At 43.9% G+C, this 22,950-nt stretch overlaps 3 non-coding genes across 3 annotated transcripts; all 3 read right to left on the bottom strand.

The window, feature by feature from the left end:
* Positions 1-11,138: 11,138 nt before the first annotated feature.
* Positions 11,139-11,211, bottom strand: trnar-ucg (transfer RNA arginine (anticodon UCG)). The gene has a single exon. It is a non-coding gene; the product is annotated as a tRNA-Arg (tRNA).
* Positions 11,212-13,338: 2,127 nt separating this feature from the next.
* Positions 13,339-13,420, bottom strand: trnas-aga (transfer RNA serine (anticodon AGA)). Its single transcript has one exon. It is a non-coding gene; the product is annotated as a tRNA-Ser (tRNA).
* A 3,678-nt stretch (positions 13,421-17,098) lies between these two features.
* Positions 17,099-17,180, bottom strand: trnas-uga (transfer RNA serine (anticodon UGA)). The gene has a single exon. It is a non-coding gene; the product is annotated as a tRNA-Ser (tRNA).
* Positions 17,181-22,950: the final 5,770 nt, after the last annotated feature.

Below are 22,950 nucleotides of genomic sequence, written 5' to 3'. Positions count from 1 at the left end.
CATATGACGAAAGCCTTAATCCTTGCGATCAACCTTGTCTTAATAAAATACCTGCAATGTGGAAACAGGCCATTCTGCCCAGGAAGATTCCTTTAATCCTGCAACGGACATCACACCCAAACTCACACCTCTACCCAATTCCTGTAACTCTGCATTCCACATGGCCAAAGAAGGTCACCGACACATCTTTCGTCTGGGGAGGAAATTCAGGCAGAAACGGAGAGGAGGTGGAAACTGCAAACACACCGTCGTCTAAAGTAGAAGCTGCCGATTATTGAGCAGTTCATCATACTGCACCTCGCCAAAAGCCTTTTGGAAATTCCAGCTGGTCACCTCCACAGGGTCGACTTCGTCTGACTTGCTCATTATCTCCTCACAGATGTCTAATATATTTTTCAGAAATTACTTTCCCCTGAGAACCTGTGCTGATGCTTCAAATACTCGGTAAACCCATCCTTCCAATGACATTTCACAATGAATTTAATACAAAGCTGATTTATTTGATTTTTATCCAGAACATCAAAACTTTGCTTACAGATCTGAATACGATGAACAACAAGGTTAAATCGCAGTTGAGCGGGGTCGATGAGTGAGTGAATTATTTCCCTTAGTGGGATCCCTCTTTTGTCTCAGCAGGGTCGATGAGTGAGCTAACTGTGTTTCTCACATGGAGCAATTAAATGCTTTCTGCCCACTGCAAACTTGCTGGTGTACTGAGAGTTGAGATGAACGTTTGAGCCTATTCCGAGAATAACTGCATTTGAAACGTCTCCCACATTGTGAAAATGTCGAAGGGACATCAGTTCTACAGAGACTGTTAAGCACATCTCACGGACTATACATTTGATAGGTCTCTCTTCAATGTGAAGACGTTAATGATAAACTGCCACCTGGAACTTTTAGAGTGAATAATGTCTTTCCACAGTGTGAACACGTTAATGACACGTTCGTCTCCAGGAACTTATGCAGCACTTCCTGCAGTCAGGGCATTTAGAAAAACACGTTAATACTGTGAGAAAGGTGATGAGCCATCCGGTCACTCGGACTTTTACAGCAGGTCCCATCGATTTGGAAACGAAGATGTCTCTCCTCCCGGGTGAGCACATAGATCAGACGGCACGTCTCCAGAATTCTTAGAAGGTCTCTCATTCATGTGAGCATATTTCTCAGAGATGAAGCACACAGAGGTTTGATAACATTTTCCAAAGTCTGGCGAGATGAAAGGTTTCTAATTAGTATGAGCGTTGTGATAGACGTTTTAAAGCATTTTCGGCAGTCCAGACTTTGAAATGGTTTCTCCTCATTTTGAACGAGCAGGTGCTGCAGCAGGTCAGAGACAGAGTGAATCCCTTTCCACACTCTTTGCAGGTGAATCGCTTTTTCCTGGAATCTTTGCCTCCGTGGGAATTCAGCTCAGACAAGGAAATGAATACACACATTTCCATAAACTTTCCTTAGTATGACTGCATTTGTGGTTTGTGAGCTCTGATGATGGGTAGAACCATTGTCCACACACACAATAAGAGAACGATTTCTCTCTCACTGTAACCAGAGGGTTTTTTTTTCCTTTCATGTTCTCTCTCTGATCAAGTTCTACTTGTGAAAAAATGTGCGACTTTATCAGATCACGGCGGAGAGATTGGTTTGTAAATCTTCCCCTTCGAATATCCTGCAAAATTGATGTTATCCAAAAAATGAGAGTGGGAAAGCAACTTTCACAAGACTCTGGATACTTTCTCAGATATGGTCTGAGGGTGAGGGATTTTCGACACTTAGAATGTGACCAGTATTTCGTCAGAATCTTTCATGCACACAGCATCCACCACAGAGAACAAATAGATCTGCAGGTGGATATAAACACGATCACCTCCCTGTTCCTTCCAGGTCAAACGCTGTCCTGCCTTGTCTGACCTGCAGTTCTGTTGGAGCAGACATTTCTTAGAATTGCATCATGGCAAAGCTGCGGCCTCTGTCGTCAGTCCCGAAATCAAAATCCACTGACTCGCTCCTGAGTCGAAAGTGTGCTGCTGGAAAAGCACAGCAGGGCAGGCAGCATTCAAGGAGTAGGAGAATCGGGCAAGAGCCATCATCAGGAAATAAGCTTGTAAACCGAGGGGGTAGAGAGACAAATTGGAGTGGATGGGGCTGAGACAAGGTAACTGAGAGTGTGATAGGTGGATGGAGGTGGGTGTAGTGGTGATTGGTCGCAGAGCAGTGCGGAGCGGATAGGTGGGAAGGAAGATTGATACATAGGACAGTTCATGAGAGCGATGGAAGCCCAGGACCTGCATGAACTTGGCTGATTGGGAGGGATAGTTGAAGTGTTCGGCCACGGGTCAGTGATGTTGTTTGTTAAGGGTGTCCCGGGGGTGTTTTCTGAAGCGAACTGTTATTATGTATCCTGTTTCCGCAATATAGGTAGACTGCATCAGGAGCAATGGATACATTCAATGACATGTGTGGAAGTGCAGGTAAAATTCTAATGGATGTGGAAGGCTCCTTTGGGGCCTGCGACAGAGTGGAGGTGTGGGTGGATGTTTTGTAAATCCCGTGTTGGAATGAGAATGGGGCGGGAGGGGAGGGTGGTTTGGCGAGGGGCGTTCACTTGACAAGGGAGTCGTAGAGGGAATGATCTTTATAGAAAGCGGATAGGGGTGGGGAGGGAAACACATCTTAGCTGGTGGGGTTCATTTTCAGGTGGTGGAAATGTCAGAGAATGACATGATGTCTGCGGAGGTTGCTGGAATTTAAAGTGATGAATAAGGGAGCTCTGTCCTTGTTGGAGGGATGGGTTTTGAGAGTGGAGTTGCGGCAAATGGATGAGATGAGCTAGAAAGCATCATTGACCATGTGCGAGGAGAATATGCCTCGTCACTGACTCAATCTTCTCCCTCGCAACTGTCTGAGTCTGAACGAGTCACGTCATAACCATAGTGACATCCTTCACCGTGTTTTGTGCTTTCAACCACATATCACCATCATCACCATGTCAGCCTACTTACACCTCATTAACATCATTAACTCTTCCATGTCTCCGCTCTTCTGCAGCTCAAACTCTCATCCATTCATTTGGATTAAACGGTGGTAACACACTTCCATCCATCCTCTCAAATTCCCCCTCTGCTCTGGCCTAACTCCCTCTGCCTCCATTCAAGAGTGTATTTGCGTTCTGTTGAGTGTTTCATTGTTCCTTACCTGAATCATATTGTTACCACTGCACATTTTCCCAAACGTGAACTGCGACCTTCGCCGCTTTATCTTTCCACACGGGCTCCCACATGCTGGAAGGGCGGGGATTGCGGGTTATTCATCCAAAGATGTAGTCCTGTGATCTTTCAACAACTCTGCTGCGCGTGGGAGTATTAACGAAAAGGGCTGTTCACCCATTACCGGGCAGCTAAATACCAATGTTTTTATCATTTCTGCAAATCTCTTGACTGTCTTCGCTCTGTCTATCACTGTAATGTCCTCCAGCCCACTCAAGAGCAATTAGTATTGTTCAATAAATGCCAACCCAGCCAGTGAATACGACACCCAAGATTTTGTTTTAAAACGCACTCTCAGACACCTGCAGAGCCAGGAAATCCAATCTCCAGAGTATGTTCGATTTGAACTGTTCCACGTTTGGTGCCTCAACTTCATCAACCAAGGTCATAAATTGTGAAATCTCTTCACGACGTAAATCGCACAATGCTATAGGAACGAATTAATCAACTACGGAAAAAGAAAAAACTGTAATCTTTGTGGAAATGAAGGGCAATTAATTGCTATCAATACTACTTCGTGCCTTTCACATAATGGAAACTTCAAAGCTGTTCCAAAGGAGGGAGTTTAAACAAATTTTGATCCCAGTCACATTATGAGATATTGGGAAGCTGACAAAGTGTTATATCAAACAAGTGATCAAAGAAATGGGTTTCCAGTTGTGTTTTAAAACAGAAAACGAAGCTTGCATCACGAACCTCGGACGACGGAATTTGCTGTGCTAGAGTTCATCATTTTCTGTTAGTCAGAAAAAACGCTTTCCTTGCCGGTGGCTCCATAGCTCAGAGGTCTTATCAACCATTGGTCGTGTATTCGAATCTCGCTTGGGCCTTGATGAATTTGTTTACAACTGTTGCAACGAACATTCACGGAAGCATTTTCCGTGCTGCTTGGAATTATTTCTGAGGGAACATCGTGAAGTGATTTTCCCCACGGACCAGGCCTCATCTGCTTGACTTTCGAAATCCCCCTCTGTGTTTCTACTTCGAGGAACACAAGGACGACAAGCTTCTGATGCCAAGAATACTCTCGTTTAACCGGAAGAACAACGTGATTCAGTCGAAACAGTAAAGTAACGGTGAAATAGCGGGGAAGGAAAACATACAGCGAAGCGGTTGAATGCTTCCATTCCTTATGTCGAGGCAGGAATCTGCTGGAATCCAAATGAAACAGGTAGGAGGCTGGAAGAGCACGGCCAGCCAGGCTACCTCAACAGGTGGAGAATTCAACAATTAGCATGTACCAATTATTCACGACTCGAAGGACAGTCGCCTGCCTGTTTACCCCTTTGCTTATGCAAACAGAATCGGGTTTTAAAGCCCGAAGTGAAGAAAGAAGAGGCAAACAGTTCAATTCCTCATTTTCTGAATATTGGCCTCTCCTAAGGCCTTTGTCATTCTCACAAGATGTGTCTGTATACTTCCCTCTTTGGTTGAAAATGCGGTTCAGTTCTCCCGCAGCTCATGATCAAATTTAATGGTATCTGACTTCAGTCTCATTCGCTTCTTCATTTGAGATTAAACCTTTGCAGGGAACGTCTCTTTAAGATGAACACTTCAGAAGTCAGGCTGCGGGCTACTGGAAGCTAGAAATGAGAATGGATGGATGTTTGATGGACTGGTATTGACATATAATGCATTATTCTGTGCTGTAAAAGCTCGGTGTCACGAATAGTATTTTGGAAGAAATGTCTCATCGCAGGAAAAGACTATGCTGTTAAGAGAAGATGCAATTGTACCTGCCGTCCGAAATGTCAGCTCGTGGTTACAATTCAGCACTATCACCGCTGTGGTTTGGTTTCATTGCCTGGTCAGGGAATCAGGATTATTGTTCCTGATAAGGACAACAACAAAAGCGTACCACCTTTGACAGGAAACTCATTTTACACACTTCCGCATGTGCCTTGAAATATTGCTGCAGGGCCGCAAGGTGGCTCACTGGTTCGCACTGCTGCCTCACAGAGCCTGAGACATGGCATGAATCCAAATGGGTCGACTGTCAGTAAGGTGCCTTATTCAGGAACAAATGAAGAGTAATAGGGTAAGGAATTGTTCTGTGGGGGTTCATCCCTGGAGGATCGGTGTGAATTTGTTGCATTAAATGGCCAGTTTCTTATCTGACGGCATTCTATGATACCTTACTGTGTTGTTTTAGCACATGTTCAGAGAGGGGAGAAAAGTGAAGAAAAACAGTCATTTCCCAGTCAGTGGTTGATCCATTGTGTGACAACCAACCGATTGACCTGTGACTGAACTAGCTCCCATCTTCCCTATACTGGTAATGACAGTATACACCATTCGAGCGGGTTTTCATGTGTTGCATCAGAACAGTATTCTTTCTCAAGATGGAATTCCCTGGGATATAAAAGAGATGATAAAAGACATGGATGCCGAAGACTGGAATCAAAAGAAGTTAGGAAGAATGGACAGCGTCTACTGAGGAACCATAAAGAATGGAAAGGAAGCCATCGAAGTACTGGGGCATACGCCATTAGAAAAGACAAGGTGGTGTTTCGTGGGATGGTGGAACAGATGAATAGATCATGTGGCGTGGAACCAGGTAAAACTGAGTTGCGTCCATATGGAAGTTTCCCTGATGATGTGAATTTGCTGAGAGTAAACAGGAGGGAAAATCCTTCATTCAGATGGATCTATAACTAGACTTTCGAACTTCAAAACCAGTGATGAATGATAAGGAAAAATTCGGAGCACTTTTCTTTCATTCTGCACTAATTGAAATCGAAAATGATTATTTTTCAGGAAAAAATGTGTCAGAAGCTGATTCTAAAGTATTTGTAAAAATGCGTGCAGAAATATAATGAGTGAATTTCACCAAGACATGGAGTCTGGTCGGCCGGGTCGGGTCAGCGTTACGTGCACAATTTCTAATTGGTTAACGTTAATTGGAAATATACCACATATCACCTCCAACTGAGTACGACTAAGTGTAGAAAGTGCTGGTTTTGAAGAAAGGTTTAGCAGCTTGTTCTACGTGAACTTCCATAAATTGTAAAAGAACTGAGCTGTTTCTGTTAGCTCAGCATTAAAGAGAAGTCGGTAAGCTCAGTCCGCTGCATAATTGGTTTATGATATAAAGTTATGCCAACAGTGTGGGATTAATTATCGCAATGTCTCAGCTTACCATCAGAATCCCGATCTCCCCACTCACCTAACCCTTTATACGATGACGACAATCAAAGTGAAATTATCCTATAGTGACTGGGAACTGACCTGTCGATGGAATGCACCTTTTTTTTCATCTATTGCCTTGGACATTTGGCTGCAATCACAGAGAAGGGAGTGAGACCATTTGCTGCTCACCCATCTCCCCCAAAGTGTCCAGTGACAAGACTCGAAAAATGTTTGAATCCTATTATCTTTAAAGCAGGACTTCAAACATCTTTATCATTTCGGTTCCAGTTTTGCCGACAACATTGTCCAAGGAGATAAATCTAATAATTTTTGGATTGATTTAATGGCCTGTGCGAGGTTGCAACAAAATAAGTAACATGAACCAAATAAACGTCCTTTCCAGAATTTAACACAGCACAGGATCAGCGATATTAGAAAGGTCAACATCTAATCTAATCAAACGTCAACATCTAATCTAATCAAACATCACCTCTATATCTCTATTGAGAGATGGATATTCACTCAGGGAGTATTTCTGCTGGTTGTAAGTAACTGAGGTATTTCCAAAGGACAGAACACTCCACAAAATCATTTTTTTAAAAAACAAATGTCATTTCAATCAACTTCCTTTTGCAACTTTTAAATATATATGTGCACACGCATACATGCAAGTGCACACAAATTTGTGTGTATGTGGCCAATATTAGGAATGGATTGCCGGACCTTTGAAATTTCTTTCTGTAGAATGTGAGAGGTAAGGGTCTTCAATAATGTCCCAGATATCCACATCTGCGGGAAGTGCACCCAACTCCTTCTCCTCGGCAACTGCGTTTGGGAACTGTAGCTTGATGTCAGATCATTTGGAGTCTGAGTGGAATTGAGCGAAGTTATAGGGAGGCAGTAATACTTCACGTACAAGAAATAAATAGATGGGATACAGTCGGGAACCGAAACGCTAACAGGCAGACAGTGCCGGCATCTGCTGTGGTCGTGCCCCTCAGTAACATGTATACCATATTTGTTATTTTTAGGTGGGATGACTTCCGAGGGGAAAGCCGTTGGGTGTAAGTGTTTGGCACAGAGTTTGCCCTTTTGCTCAGAAGGGTGGGGAAGAGAGGAGGAGAGCATTTGTTAATGGGACTCCATATCGATGGGAACAGATTGAGATTCTGTGGATATCGGGCAGACTCGTGATTGGTGTGTTGTCTCCCAGCTACCAGGGTTTGTGATATCTCACATCGTGTTTTCAGGATCCTTAAGGGAGAGGGTGGGCAACCCCAAGTCATTGTCCACATATGCACCAACATCAGTAATAAAAGTGATGTGAATGTATGGCAGAATTTCAGGGATCGAGGGTGACATCTTAAATCTAGAACAAACAGATTTGTTCTCTCTGATTTGTTGCCCATTCTACATCGTAGTGAGGTGAAGTGTAGTGAGAGAGCATTTGAAAATGTTTTTGGAAGGATGGTGCGGGAGGGAGAGATTCCAATACCTGGATAGTTGGGGCTTATACTGGAGTCGATGAACCTTTACAAACAGGATGGTCTTCACCGGAACTAGAAGAGTACCAATACCCTGAGGGGATAATTTGCCAAAGCTCTTCATGAGAGTTTGAACGAATTCAGCCGCGGAGTGGGAAACTGAATTGTACCTCGAGTTTGCAGGTGGTTGTGAGTGGTTTTGTCATAAATAGCGTTTCAGGTTTACAAGAGTGTACTGGCAAGGATGAAGGTGGGTTGAAATGTGTTTGCTTCAACGCCAGAAGCATGTGGGATAAGGTAGGTGTCATGGGTTGTTACCTGGGACTTCGATGTTGTGGCCATTTCAGAGACATGAACGGAGGACTGAAGAGAATGGTTGTTCCTGGTACCACAGTTTCGATTTTTCAGTCAGAACAGGAGGGTCGTTTCAGAGGGGAAGATGTGGCATTATTCGTCAAGGACAGTAATATGGTAGCAAAAAGGATATTGGTGAGGATGCGACTGAATCTGCTGAGGTGGAATGTACTGAGATTAGAATCAGGAATGGAGAGATCACCACAAAAATGTTCCAGATTTATGGAAGAAAAGATTGCAAAGATGATTCTGGATAGGAACAAAAGTGACAGGGTAGTTGTTATGGGGAGCTTTAACTTTCCAAATATTGATTGGAAATGTTATCGGTTCAGCACCTTGGATCGGTCAGTTTTTGTCCAATGTGTGCAGGAGGGTTTCCTGATGCAGCATGTAGACAGGCCAACAAGGTGCAACGATACATTGGATTTGCTTATTGGTAATGAACTCAGCCAGCTGTTCTCTTTGGAGGTAAGTGAGCACTTTATTGATAGTGACCACAATTCGGTTCTGTTTATTTAGTGATGGATAGGCACAGGTATTTATTGCAGAGCATGTGGTATCGCGGGGAGAAAGGCCATTATGATGCGATTAGACAAGAGTTAAGATGCACCGCCTGTGGAAAGCAACTTCAAGGGTTGTGCACCCCTGAAATATGGAGTTGTTCAGGGAAAAGCTACTGCATGTCCTTGGTAAGTATGTATGCGTCATGCGGGAAATATGAGGTCGACACAGGGAGCAGGGTTTACTGAAGAAGTTGAATCTCTTGAGAAGAAGGAGAAGGAGGCGTATGTAAACATGAGATATGAAGGCTGAGGTAGCACGCTTGGGAATTAAAAGTAAACCAGGAAGGGCCTAAATAGAGAGCTACTTCGAGCGAACAGGAGGCAGGAGAAGTCTTTGTCTGGCAGGAACAATCCTGAAGCTTTCAATTGATAGTTCAAGAAGAAAAGAATGTCTAACATATGATTATGGCCTGTCAAGAACAGAAGTACGAAGTTGTCAGCAGAGTTCAAGGATAGCAGAGACGCTGAATGTATTTTTTTTCATAGCAGAAATGAAAAAGACAATGTTGTCGAAGAGAGTATTGCGATGCAGCCTATTAGAATAAACGAACTTGACATTCATAAAGAGGAGTCGTTAGCAATTCATGAAAGTCTAAAAATAGGTTTGTCCCCTGGACTTGATGGGATGTATCCGAGGATTCTCTGCGAATCGTGGGAGGAGATTGCAGAACTTTTGACTATAAGCTTTATTTCATCAGTGTTTATGTCATTAGTGCTAGAAGACCCGAGTTTAGCAAATATTGTCCTCTTCTTCACGAAGTGGAGTAGAGACAATGCTGGTAATTATAGAACAGTGATCCATAGCTTTCTTGCAGCTAACGTTTTGGAACAGATTATGAGAGATAGAATTTATGATCATCGAAAAGGAAGAAGTTGATTCGGGATAGTGTGTACGATTTTATGAATAGTAGGTTGTGCCTCACAAACCTTATTGAGGTCTTTGAGAAGGTGAGCAAACAGGTGGATGAGAGTAAAGTGGTTGATGTGGTGGATATATTTTTCAGTATAAATGACCTGGATTAGGGCATGGAATGATGGATTCATAAGTTTGCAGATGACATTAAGATCGACGATATAGTCAATAGTGGCAATATCTGCTGACGGTTACAGAGGGGCATGGATAATCTGTCTAGCTGACCTCAGATGTGGCAAATGGATTTTAATGTTGAAAAGTGTGAGATAATTTACTTCGGAAGGAGCAACAAGAATAAAGAGTTCCTGGCTAATTGTTATATTCTTGGAAGTGTAGATGTGCAGAGCGATCTTGGTGCCCATGTATTTAAAATTCGGAAAGTTACCACCCATGTTGACAGGTTTGTTTGCAAGGAGTACGGTGTGTTAGTTTTTCTTGGGAGAGTGATTCAGTTTCAGAGTGAAATTATCACTTTGCAGCTCCAGAAATTAACTGGGGTGGCCACACTCATAGAGTTGCGTGCATTTCTGGTCACCACATTATACAATGGATGTGAAAGCATTGGAAAGGGTGCAAAGGACATTTTCTAGGATGTTGCCTTCTAGGGAGAGATGGTCTTACGAGGAAAGGTTGAGGGACTTGAGGCGGTTTTTGATTGCGACAAGAAGTTTGAGGGGTGAATTTAGAGAGACATAGAAGATGATCAGAGGTTGCCATAAGGTGGACAGTGAAGGCATTTTTCTTCAAATGGTAATTTTGGCACAAGGGCACATCGATGTAAATTGAGGGTGATAGTTACCGAGGTAGGTTCCTTTATCAATGAGTAGAAAGGGTGCTGAACAATACAACCATTCCATGGGCGGGAATACGATCCGGGCCACGGTGCTGAGACTATCGAATCCTCACAAGTAAATAACAAGACTAGGCGATAGATACTATCGTATTTGGTGAAAATAAAACACCCTTTATGAACATTTTCGTTGCAGATTATGTTCAACTTGTCTTCGTAGATTTACAAAGTGGGAAAAGGCCATTCCGCCTGTGTGCATCGCGGCTAATCAGAGAGCCATCCATTCCAGTCTCAGTTTCCAACTTTGGCCCAAAGTCTCGTGTGTTCTAATGTTCCCAGGGCAAATGTCAATGACTTTATCCTGTGTTCTTAAATGGCACAATAATGGGGCAAATGTATGACACTTGCACAACGACTTGGAACTCTTTTGAGGAACTCATGCTCATTTTCACCCACAAAGGGAGACACACAGAAAGATACCCCCAAAGCGACAGAGGTCTCCGTTGTGGTGATCTGGAATTTGAAATGGACAATAGGACAAATGCAAGTTCCAAATGTGGAAGCACAGAAGCGAAGTCCCGCCAGGACTTCACAGGGGAGCGTCAACGTGGGGCACGATTAAAGTCAGACATTCCCCTTTGAGCCAGGTAGGATTCGAACCTACAATCTTCTGATCCGAAGTCAGGCGCGTTATCCATTACGCCACTGGCCCAAGAGACACGCTCACCACTGGCAGAATGTCGATATGTAATGCCATGGAATTTCACGGAATCAGAATTAAAAAGGTGAACAAGCAGCGAAGATAATCACCAACACTGCTTCACTTCGAAGTTTCCAATTTGTGAAGCAGTGCCTTTCACTGGCAAAGGAGAAACATTTGTCCTCAGCTGCCTGCTTCAGGGTCGCCTCCTTCTCTGCTGGAAGTTTCCAGCGTTTTATTCGCAGTCCCGACGCGATTTCATGATCCACTCCAGTGAAAACATGTCATGGTGTCGTCTAAGCAAGACCCTGCCGAAACTCAGCGAGAGACATCTGGTCATTTCGAGCTCAGGATGTGGAATTAGACGAGCTGCGTGACACCTTTTATTGGCGCCGCCACTTCACTGCAAATTAGCGGCTCAAAACGAGCCGTTGTTAGCATCAGCTTGATTTCTACCTTCCTGCAGTGCATTTGCTGAACAACATCAGATAGATCCCATCCGGCCCAGCTGACTTATCTATTTTCACACTGTGCAGTATTTCTAATATCTCTTCCATGTGAACCTCAGTCTCTTCTAGTCTAGATGCAAGTATCTCTGTATCTTCCTCGCCAACATTTTCATTATCTATAGCGAACTCTGACGAAAAATATTTATTTAGTGCTTCCTCTATCTCCACTGACTCCACACACGACTTCCCACTGTTATCCTTGATTGTCCCAAATTTAACTCTCGTCATTCTTTTAGTGCTGACATACCTATGGAAAGCCTTAGGGTTAACCCTGATCCTATCTGCCAACAACTTCTCATGTCTCCTCCTGGTTCTTCTCAGCTCTCTTTTTCGGTCTTTCCTGATATCGTTGGAACCCTCGAGCGCTCGAACTGAGTTTTCACGTTTTGTCCTAACATAAGACTTCTTGTTCTTCTTGACCAGGGTTTCCACTTCCTTAGTAAAGCACGGCTCACGCGTTCTATATCTTCCTCCCTGCCTGACAGGTACATACTTATCTAGGACACACAGGAGCTTTTCCTTGAATAAGCTCCACATTTTTAATGTGCTCACCCCCTACAGTTTCCTACCCCACTCTACGCTTCCTAAATCTTACCTGATTGCATCGTGATTTCCCTTCCACCAGCTGAAACTCTTGCTCCGTGGAGTACACCTATCCCTTTCCATCACGAAAGTAAACCTGAGAGAATTGTGATCGCTGTCTCCACAGTGCTCACCTACTTCCAAATCTAAAACCTGGCCAGGCTCGTTACCCAGTACTAAATCGAAAGTGGCTTCTTCCCTTGAAGGCATGTCTACATACTGTGTCAGGAAGCCCTCCCGTACACACTGGACAAAAACGGACCCATCTATAGTACTCGTACTGCAGTGATCTCAGTCAATATTTGGATATTGTCTTGAGTGTTCCAGAGTTTTTCATTGTCCCACAGTCCAGATGAAGTTTGTATTCCTCGCGTACGGGAGCGAGAATTCTTTCAATGTCTCAGATCAGTTCCTGTGCCGAGAACATCAGAGTCAATGTCCCTTCCTCTACTCGGACTGACAATTTACACTTCTTCAATCTCCTATGATTCCATTTCCCAAAGGGTTTCTCAAGATTTGCAAAGCTGGAGCCTAAATTATATGGTTTGCTTCCGAAACATTTTTCCAACTGCCAACTGACAATATTTTCACAGTATCTCTTCACAATCCTCTGGCTTGCACCATGTCCAGGGATGAGAAGCCCCGTTTGGTGGAGAGAGTTCCTAGGCTGGTGAGTTTCACTTTGGTACAAAGATGGTTAAGTGGCAATTTCCTGCGGTCGTTTGTAATGATGGGAGAGGGAGCGGTGGGGAATGAGCACTCTGACGAGCAGGAGGAAGTCTTGCCAATTACCAGACTCCGAGAACAGAGAACAAGGGATGAAAGGAATCTAATGAAAAGCAGCACTTCTGCTCAGGGCGTTCAATAACAACTGCAGAAACCCGATGTATCGAGCAGTGTATCTGGAAAGAGAAACAGAGATAATGTTTTAAATGTGGAGCATTTCTGATGAAGAACTCGAGTTTCTCAAGTCTAATCAAATTACAGGCCTGGTTTGCAAAACAGGCTTTCTGCACTTTGAATTGTTCCAGCAGGAAAGCATTCATAACGTAGTCAGCAGGATTCGAACCTACGTGGGGAAACCCCAATGGATTTCTAATCCATCGCCTTAACCACTCGTCCATGACTACAGACACCATCGCATCCTGAGCATTGACCAAATCAGCCGTGATCTCATTGAAAGCTGCCGCTGACTTGAGTTCCATGTTTCCATCTCCATTAATACCTTTGCTGTCATTTGTAAGGTGCGAGACAGCAATGTAAAAGAAGAAAAGCACAAAGTTAGGACAAGATATTTGCAGCAAAATTGATTCAAAATTATTTCTTGAAAGGAAAATCACACTTGGCAATTTGCTAGATCTCTTTGCGAACATGACCAGCAGAGGTAATCAAGGGAGCTATTGATCTGAGTATTCTTGAACATGAAACAAACAAAGGTTAGTGACATATTCATTTCTTTTTTTTAGCGATCGAAATGGTCTTTCCTGATGGTTACAATGAAAGAGATGGTTCCCAATAAAAGACAGAGATTAAGTCGCTTGTAGATGTACTTCAATGTGATACGATTCACTTTCAGCCCCTAATTACCCCAGAGATGGAGGGGGTGAGTTACTTTTCTTCACTCTTGAACTCCACAGCATGGAGGTACAGACATGAAACCGCTAGAGATGGAGTTTTTGAATTGGGAACCAGCGACACTGAATGAACTAGGCAAAAGTGAGGACTGCAGATGCTGGAAACCTGATTTTAGATCAGAAAATGCTTGAAAAACACAGCAGCATCCGAGGAGCAGGAAAGTCGATGTTTCTGTTGCCAGTCTTTCGGCGTTCCACAAACAATTTTCGTTTTTGGCTCAGATTTCCAGCAACTGCAGCTATTCGTATTATGTTAACATTCATAATGTTTTGGACAAAACCAATGACCTGCTAGCATCGGAAAATCGGCAGAAGTACTGGTACACCGATATGTTAGCTTGACAATACAACCATTCCATGGGCGGGAATACGATCCGGGCCACGGTGCTGAGACTATCGAATCCTCACAAGTAAATAACAAGACTAGGCGATAGATACTATCGTATTTGGTGAAAATAAAACACCCTTTATGAACATTTTCGTTGCAGATTATTTTCAACTTGTCTTCGTAGATTTACAAAGTGGGAAAAGGCCATTCCGCCTGTGTGCATCGCGGCTAATCAGAGAGCCATCCATTCCAGTCTCAGTTTCCAAATTTGACCCAAAGTCTCGTGTGTTCTAATGTTCCCAGGGCGAATGTCAATGACTTTATCCTGTGTTCTTAAATGGCACAATAATGGGGCAAATGTATGACACTTGCACAACGACTTGGAACTCTTATTGAGGAACTCATGCCCATTTTCACCCTCAAAGGGAGACACACAGAAAGATACCCCCAAAGCGACAGAGGTCTCCGTTGTGGTGAGCTGGAATTTGAAATGGACAATAGGACAAATGCAAGTTCCAAATGTGGAAGCACAAATGCAAAGTCCCGGCAGGACTTCACAGGGGAGCGTCAACGTGGGGCACGATTAAAGTCAGACATTCCCCTTCGAGCCTGGTAGGACACGAAACTATAACCTTCTGATTTGAAGTCAGACGCGTTATCCATTACGCCACAGGCCCAAGAGACACGTTCAGACGCGTTATCCATTACGCCACAGGCCCAAGAGAGACGCTTAGCGCTGGCAGAATGTCGATATGTAATGCCATGGACTTTCATGGAATCAGAATTAAAAAGGTGAACAAGCAGCGAAGATAATCACCAACACTGCTTCACTTCGAAGTTTCCAATTTGTGAAGCAGTGCCTTTCACTGGCAAAGGAGAAACATTTGTCCTCAGCTGCCTGCTTCCGGGTCGCCTCCTTCTCTGCTGGAAGTTTCCATCGTTTTATTCGCAGTCCCGACGCGATTTCATGATCCACTCCAGTGAAAACGTGTCATGGTGTCGTCTAAGCAAGACCGTGCTGAAACTCAGCGAGAGACATCTGGTCATTTCGAGCTCAGGATGTGGAATTAGACGAGCTGCGTGACACCTTTTATTGGCGCCGCCACTTCACTGCAAATTAGCGGCTCAAAACGAGCCATTGTGAGCATCAGCTTGATTTGTACCTTCCTGCAGTGCATTTGCTGAACAACATCAGATAGATCCCATCCGGCCCAGCTGACTTATCTACTTTCACACTGTGCAGTATTTCTAATATCTCTACCATGTGAACCTCAATCTCTTCTAGTCTAGATGAAATTATCTCTGTATCTTACTCGCCAACATTTTCATTATCTATAGCGAACTCTGACGAAAAATATTTATTTAGTGCTTCCTCTATCTCCACTGACTCCACACACGACTTCCCACTATTATCCTTGATTGTCCCAAATTTAACTCTCGTCATTCTTTTAGTGCTGACATACCTATGGAAAGCCTTAGGGTTAACCCTGATCCGATCTGCCAACAACTTCTCATGTCTCCTCCTGTTTCTTCTAAGCTCTCTTTTTAGGTCTTTCCTGATATCGTTGGAACCCTCGAGCGCTCGAACTGAGTTTTCACGTTTTGTCCTTACATAAGACTTCTTGTTCTTCTTGACCAGGGTTTCCACTTCCTTAGTAAAGCACGGCTCACGCGTTCTATATCTTCCTCCCTGCCTGACAGGTACATACTTATCTAGGACACACAGGAGCTTTTCCTTGAATAAGCTCCACATTTTTAATGTGCTCACCCCCTACAGTTTCCTACCCCACTCTACGCTTCCTAAATCTTACCTCATTGCATCGTGATTTCACTTCCACCAGCTGAAACTCTTGCTCCGTGGAGTACACCGATCCCTTTCCATCACGAAAGTAAACCTGAGAGAATTGTGATCGCTGTCTCCACAGTGCTCACCTCCTTCCCAATCTAAAACCTGGCCAGGCTCGTTACCCAGTACTAAATCGAAAGTGGCTTCTTCCCTTGAAGGCATGTCTACATACTGTGTCAGGAAGCCCTCCCGCACACACTGGACAAAAACTGACCCATCTATAGTACTCGTACTGTAGTGATCTCAGTCAATATTTGGATATTGTCTTGAGTGTTCCAGAGTTTTTCATTGTCCCACAGTCCAGATGAAGTTTGTATTCCTCGCGTACGGGAGCGAGAATTCTTTCAATGTCTCAGATCAGTTCCTGTGCCGAGAACATCAGAGTCAATGTCCCTTCCTCTACTCGGACTGACAATTTACACTTCTTCAATCTCCTATGATTCCATTTCCCAAAGGGTTTCTCAAGATTTGCAAAGCTGGAGCCTAAATTATATGGTTTGCTTCCGAAACATTTTTCCAACTGCCAACTGACAATATTTTCACAGTATCTCTTCACAATCCTCTGGCTTGCACCATGTCCAGGGATGAGAAGTCCCGTTTGGTGGAGAGAGTTCCTAGGCTGGTGAGTTTCACTTTGGAACAAAGATGGTTAAGTGGCAATTTCCTGCGGTCGTTTGTAATGATGGGAGAGGGAGCGGTGGGGAATGAGCACTCTGACGAGCAGGAGGAAGTCTTGCCAATGACCAGACTCCGAGAACAGAGAACAAGGGATGAAAGGAATCTAATGAAAAGCAGCACTTCTGCTCAGGGCGTTCAATAACAACTGCAGAAACCCGATGTGTCGAGCAGTGTATCTGGAAAGAGAAACAGAGATAATGTTTTAAATGTGGAGCATTTCTGATGAAGAACTCGAGTTTCTCAAGTCTAATCAAATTACAGGCCTGGTTTGCAAAACAGGCTTTCTGAACTTTGAATTGTTCCACCAGGAAAGCATTCATAACGTAGTCAGCAGGATTTGAACCTACATGGGGAAACCCCAATGGATTTCAAATCCATCGCCTTAACCACTCGGCCATGACTACAGACAGCATTGCGCCCTGAGCCTTGACCATATCAGCCGTGATCTCATTGAAAGCTGCCGCTGACTTGAGTTCCATGTTTCCATCTCCATTCATACCTTTGCTGTCATTTGTAAGGTGCGAGACACCAATGTAAAAGAAGAAAAGCACAAAGTTAGGAAAAGACATTTGCAGCCAAATTGAGTCAAAATGATTCTTTGAAAGGAAAATCACACTTGGAATTTGCTAGATCTCTTTGCGAACATGACCAGCAGAGGTAATCAAGGGAGCTATTGATCTGAGTATTCTTGGACATGAAACAAACAAAGTTTAATTACATATTCATTTCTTTTTCTGGTGAAGGAACCGATCTTTCCAGATGCTCACAATGACAGAGATTTTTCCCAATTAAAGAGGAAAATAAGTCCCAACTCACGCTGACACCATCGTAAGCGCTGCTGTTTCACAATGCCACAGAGTCAGGGTCAATTCCCGCCTCAAGGAACTTAATGTGTGGAGTTTGCACGTTGTCCCCGTGGCTGCGTGCGCTTGCTCTGGTTTTGTCCCACGGTCCAAAAATGTACCGGTTAGTTGAAATCGCCGTGCTAAATTGACGGGGTTAAAGGAGAGGAATGCATTTGGTCTCGGGCGGGTCGGTGTGGAGTTGCTGGGCCGAAGGGCCTGTTTGCACATTGTAAGTATTCTAATCTACAGTAATCAATGACCAAGGTACAGCGCACGTTGTTCGATGGGCAAATATGACTTTTTGATTGTTTTTCTTCAAAGTTTCTTCCAATTCAAACAGGAGAGGAAGAAGGGAAATGAATGTCTCCCATAATTCTTGCCTTCTTTTATCATTCACGGGCGGTTTTTTTCCTCTACTATTTTTTTAACACTGTGTTTACTGTTAGTGTTCTTGTCAGCCACACCGGCTGGTTTCCTCTTTCCTCAATGTTCCTCATCTCTACCCAAACACACTTTCCATCCTTATCTCCTGAATCAAAGTAATCTCTAACCATTGCATAATTGCCACGGAAACTGGGCTTTTCACACGCCTGTGTATGTCATTTTCCAATATTAATTGATCGTTTACTTTGTTGCAATTGCGCACGAGAAGAGGAAAACAAAATAGAGGCCGGTGATCCTGGGTTTCAAACACACGTAATTGCAGCTAAAACGAAGGTTACTGCACACAATGCGATCACGGAAGCATGCAGCGAACCGTCAGGAAGCACACAATAAGTGCAATGCTGGATGTCATTTCCGGAACAGGACGAGAAACACAACAGAAATACGTCTCTTGGGTACTATTTTGGATGTATTTCTCAATAAACTATCGTGTGTTACATATGTTCCATCGGGAGTTACCTCACACAAGGAAGTAACCAGTGCTGCAGACGGTCATATAATCCGAGCTCCAAGTCCCGGAGTCAGAGACACTCAGTCCCCTGTGTGTCCGTGCAAGGAACAGCTGTGCATGGGGTTTACAGTGTAACTGAACTGCATGAATGCGGCTCGATAGTCGTCTGTCTGCTTCTCCTCTATAGTTTTCTGTGCAGTCCCTGCGTGCAATCTTGTCAACTACGTTTGTCCGGCACAAGATGGGCATTGGTCACTTGTCTCTGAGAGAGGCTGTTGGTTTATGTGTTGTCATAATTCCGAGTGTAAGGAGGAATCTGGCTGTCAGTTCCTAGAAACTTACTTTAATAAATGGAAGCGTGCGTTTTAACTTGCCGTGTGGCATATACTCATTGCAAAGTTTGTGCACTGCGAATCACGTTGTGGGACTATCCAATTTTGGCAAAGAATTTGTGTGGCATTCACGAGTTTCCACGACTAGCTATCCCTAGTAGCAATACGGACAAATGGCAAGAACTATAAATTCGATTAGAGCAGCACAAGGTTAATCTGACAGGGCAAACAGAAGGCAGCCAGAAGATTTCTGGGTGTAGGGCAATCACCCAAGGTACCTTTTCATATGAAAGTCTCTGCATCAGTAGAATCTGGGACCAAAGTAGTCTATGTTGGTTATTCATATTCCAGACAACTTGCGTTGTTCCCCGTTTACTCTGAAAGTGAATAGACATAGTTATTTCACCGTTATTTCGAAAGAAGATCCTGCATTGAATCTGTTCGCCGTTTTTTGATGTTGTGGCGAAAAGGTGGGCAATCGCGATGTGAAACGTTGCTATGCTTTCATTTCCTTCATTACTGTCCAGGTGAGGGAGAAAGGTGATTGGCTCTCTAGATCAGATGGGGGCACCGGCGCATTAATGGCCGAATTTAATCACGGATATACTTGGAAATGTTCACTTTTAATGGTTCGTTGTTGTGTTTTGTTTTATGATACTTGAGCACTTTCTGGGACTTGGCAATACACTAAATCTCCAGTAGGTTTGGAATTGCCTCGCTGTTATTTGTGCGAGCAGTTCATGTCAGAGACGACTCACAGTGCCTCACAGACAGCACTTCAGCTTCGGTGTGTCTGATCATGGTACTGCCTTTTCAGTTTTGATTGTGTTCCCCGATAAGAGCTGTCAGTTTTTGGATTCGCTGGAGAGCAAAGTGGGTAATGCGATATGTGAGGTATTTTTCTTCAGCCAAAATCTTTGATGGTGAACTTGGGAAAGTGTCAAGAAGAATGGTCATTGGCAGGAAATATCCGGAAAACCATCATCTCTGGATCGGTTAGGCTCATCCACCCTCCAAACAAAATAGCCAAGCTCGCTGACTGAGTAACAAACATCATGCGGTTTTTTTGCAAATGGTGTATTCAAACCGGTGCCGGTGGCTGGAGCATCTCAGACTTGTCGAGCATGGAAACAAATCCCGCGATCCAACTTGCCCTTGCTGAATAGATAACCGAAATTAATCCATACATTTCTGCCAATATTTGTGCCTTTTCTCTCCGAGGTCTTCCTGTCTATTCAGATGCCTTTGAAATGTTGTGAGTGCACCAGACTCTGCCACTAAATGTGGCGATTCATTCCACACACACAAAGGTTCTGTGTGAAAAACATGTGTCCCTCACATCCCTTTTAAATCTTTCCTCTCTCACATTTAACATTTACTATGTAGATTTGAACTCGTGTGTCTTGTGAAGAAGTGTTCCTTTACTATTTACTCTGTCTGTCTTCCTCATGATTTTATAAGCTTCTGTGAGGCCATATCTAAGCCCTGAAGCTCCTGGGAATCTGACGAAGCCTATTCAGTTTCGTTCTCATGTCGAAGCACGGCAAACCTTGCAAATCCTTGTAAAGGTTTTCTAAACTTACACTTGCAAGAATTGTGTCCAGCTGCAGCACTTGTTTGACCGCGTGGCCACTCTGGAGCTGTGGTTGGACTCACTGTGGAGTGTCAGCAATTCTGGAGAGTTATGTTGCCTCCAAGGTGCTCAGGCCAGGGATGTCGCCCATCGGCTGAAGAGCATTCGAAAAGGGGATCGTGAACAGCCAGTTGTCTTGGTGCATACAGGCACCGACGAAAACAAAAACGAGATGAGGACCTGCAGGGAGAATTCAGGGAGCTAGGATAGAAATTAAAGAGGAGGACCACAAAGCTAGTAATCTCAGGATTACTGCCGGTGCCGTGTGACTGCCAGTGTAGAAATGAATTTTTAAAAATGGCACGATGAACACGTGAGTTGAGGAATGGTGCTGCAGAGCGGGTTTCAGATTTGTTGGATTTTGTGACCAATTCTGGGGAATGTGGGACAATAAGAAAATTGACGATCTACATCTGAACCAGACGGGATCGTATGTTCTTTCGGGAGTTTTTGCTACTGCTGTTGGGGAGGTTTTATACTGATGTGACAGGGGGCTGGGAAGCACAAGAATAAACAGGTCGGTAGGTGAGGTGGAAACTGGAAACGCCAAGAATCTGGAAGCTAGCATTAATAATGGGAAGAGTAGGCAGAGAGCAGATGAATGCAAAAGAACTGGTGGCCTGAAATGCATCTACTTTAATGCGTCGAGTATAGACAGATGAACTTAGGGTTTAGATTGGTGCCTGGGAATATGACGTTATTGCGATCACAGAGATTTAGTTGACGGAAGGGCATGGTTGGCAACCAAATGTTCGAGGATACAGACGCTTCAGACGGGACAGGGAGGGAAGTAAAAGGGGAATGAGTTGCATTGCTGGTCAGGGATGATATCATGGCTGTGCGAAAGGAGGACACCATGTAGGGCTTTTGTCGTGAGATGGAGCAGTGAAATAAGAAGGGTGAGGTTAGATTTTTGGGGCTGTATTACAGTGAGCGTGAGGTGTAAGAAAGAGTAGTTAAACAGATCATGGAAAGACGTAGAGGCAATAATTTAGTGTTGATTGGAGATTTCCGTTTTCCCAACATTGACCGTGATACTCTTAGCGTCAGAGATCTGGATGGGATGCCATTTGTAAGAAGCCTCCAGGTGAATTTTCTGGAGCGGTATATCAATAGTCCGACGAGGGAATAGGCCATATTGGAACTGATCTTGGGGAATAAGCCAGGGCTGGTGATAGCAGTTGCCGTGGGTGATTTCTTTAGGAAGTGTCCAATATTCTGTAAGTTTTAGAATACTCATTGACAAAGATGAGGGTGGTCCTGAGGAAAGAGTACGAAACTGGGCCAAAGCTAATTATATCAAAATTATGCAGGAGGTCGGAAATGTGGATTGGACACAGCTATTTGTAGGAATGTCCACAGTTCATATGTGTCAGGCTTTCAAAGCTAGGTTAAATATAGTGCAGGAGAGGCATGTGCCGTTGAAGGCAAAGGATTTGAAAGGCAATATTCGTGAACTGTTGATGACAGGACAATTGTACGACTCGCCAAGAGGAAAAGGGAAGCAAACATAAGGCCTCGGCAGCTAACAACATAATGGTCCCCGGAGGAACATGAGAAGAGTAGGAAAAGTATGAAACGAGGAATCAAGGGGGTTAAAAGGGGTCATGAAGCAACTTCACGCTCGCACAATTAAGGAGAATCCTAAAGCCTATTATTCATATATAAAAAGCAAGCGGGTAGCCAGAGAAAGGATTGGTCCACTAAAGGAAAATTAAGGAAGGCTGTATGTCGAATCTGAGAGAGTGAGTATGATTCTGAATGATTATTTTGCATCAGTGTTCACTGAGGAGAGGAACATGATGAATGTTGAGTCTAGAGGAAGACATTTGATTAATCTGGATCATGTTGACACAAGTAGGGAAGCTGTGTTGGGCAGGCTAGGGGTAATTAATGTGGACAAATCCCCAGGAACGGTTGGGATGTATTCCTGGTTCCTGAGTGATGTGAGAGAGGAAATAGCTGGGGCGCTGACAGATATCTTCGTGGCATCCTTCAGCACAGGTGAGGTTCTGGCCGACTAGAACGTTGGTCATATTGTCCCCTGTACAGGAAGGATAGTAGGGATATTCCGGATAACTACAGAACAATGGGCCTAACATCAGTGTTGGGAAAGTTGCTGGAGAAGGTACTGAGGCATAGGATCTATTCATATTTAGAAAATAATGTGCATATCAGTGAGAGGCATAGAGTTTTTCGGGGAAGTGCCCAACTTGATAGATGAAGGAAAGGCTGTTGATGTCATATACATCCACTTCAGTAATGAGTTAGATAAGGCTCCCCATGGTAACCAAATGCAGAACTTAAAGTAACATGGTATGCAGGGTGTTCTACACTGGTGGATAAAGAACTAGTTGAGCAGTGGGGGACAGAGAGTAGCAGTTGAATGGAGTTTCTGGAAATGGAGAAAGTTGACCAGTAGTGCTCCACAGGGGTCAGTGTTGTAGCCACTGTTGTTTGTGATATACT

Source organism: Chiloscyllium punctatum, chromosome 29 (assembly GCF_047496795.1).
Source record: "Chiloscyllium punctatum isolate Juve2018m chromosome 29, sChiPun1.3, whole genome shotgun sequence".
Classification (NCBI taxonomy): domain Eukaryota; kingdom Metazoa; phylum Chordata; class Chondrichthyes; order Orectolobiformes; family Hemiscylliidae; genus Chiloscyllium; species Chiloscyllium punctatum.
The sequence above is the reverse complement of the archived record's forward strand: the minus strand, read 5'-3'. Positions and strand labels throughout refer to the sequence as shown.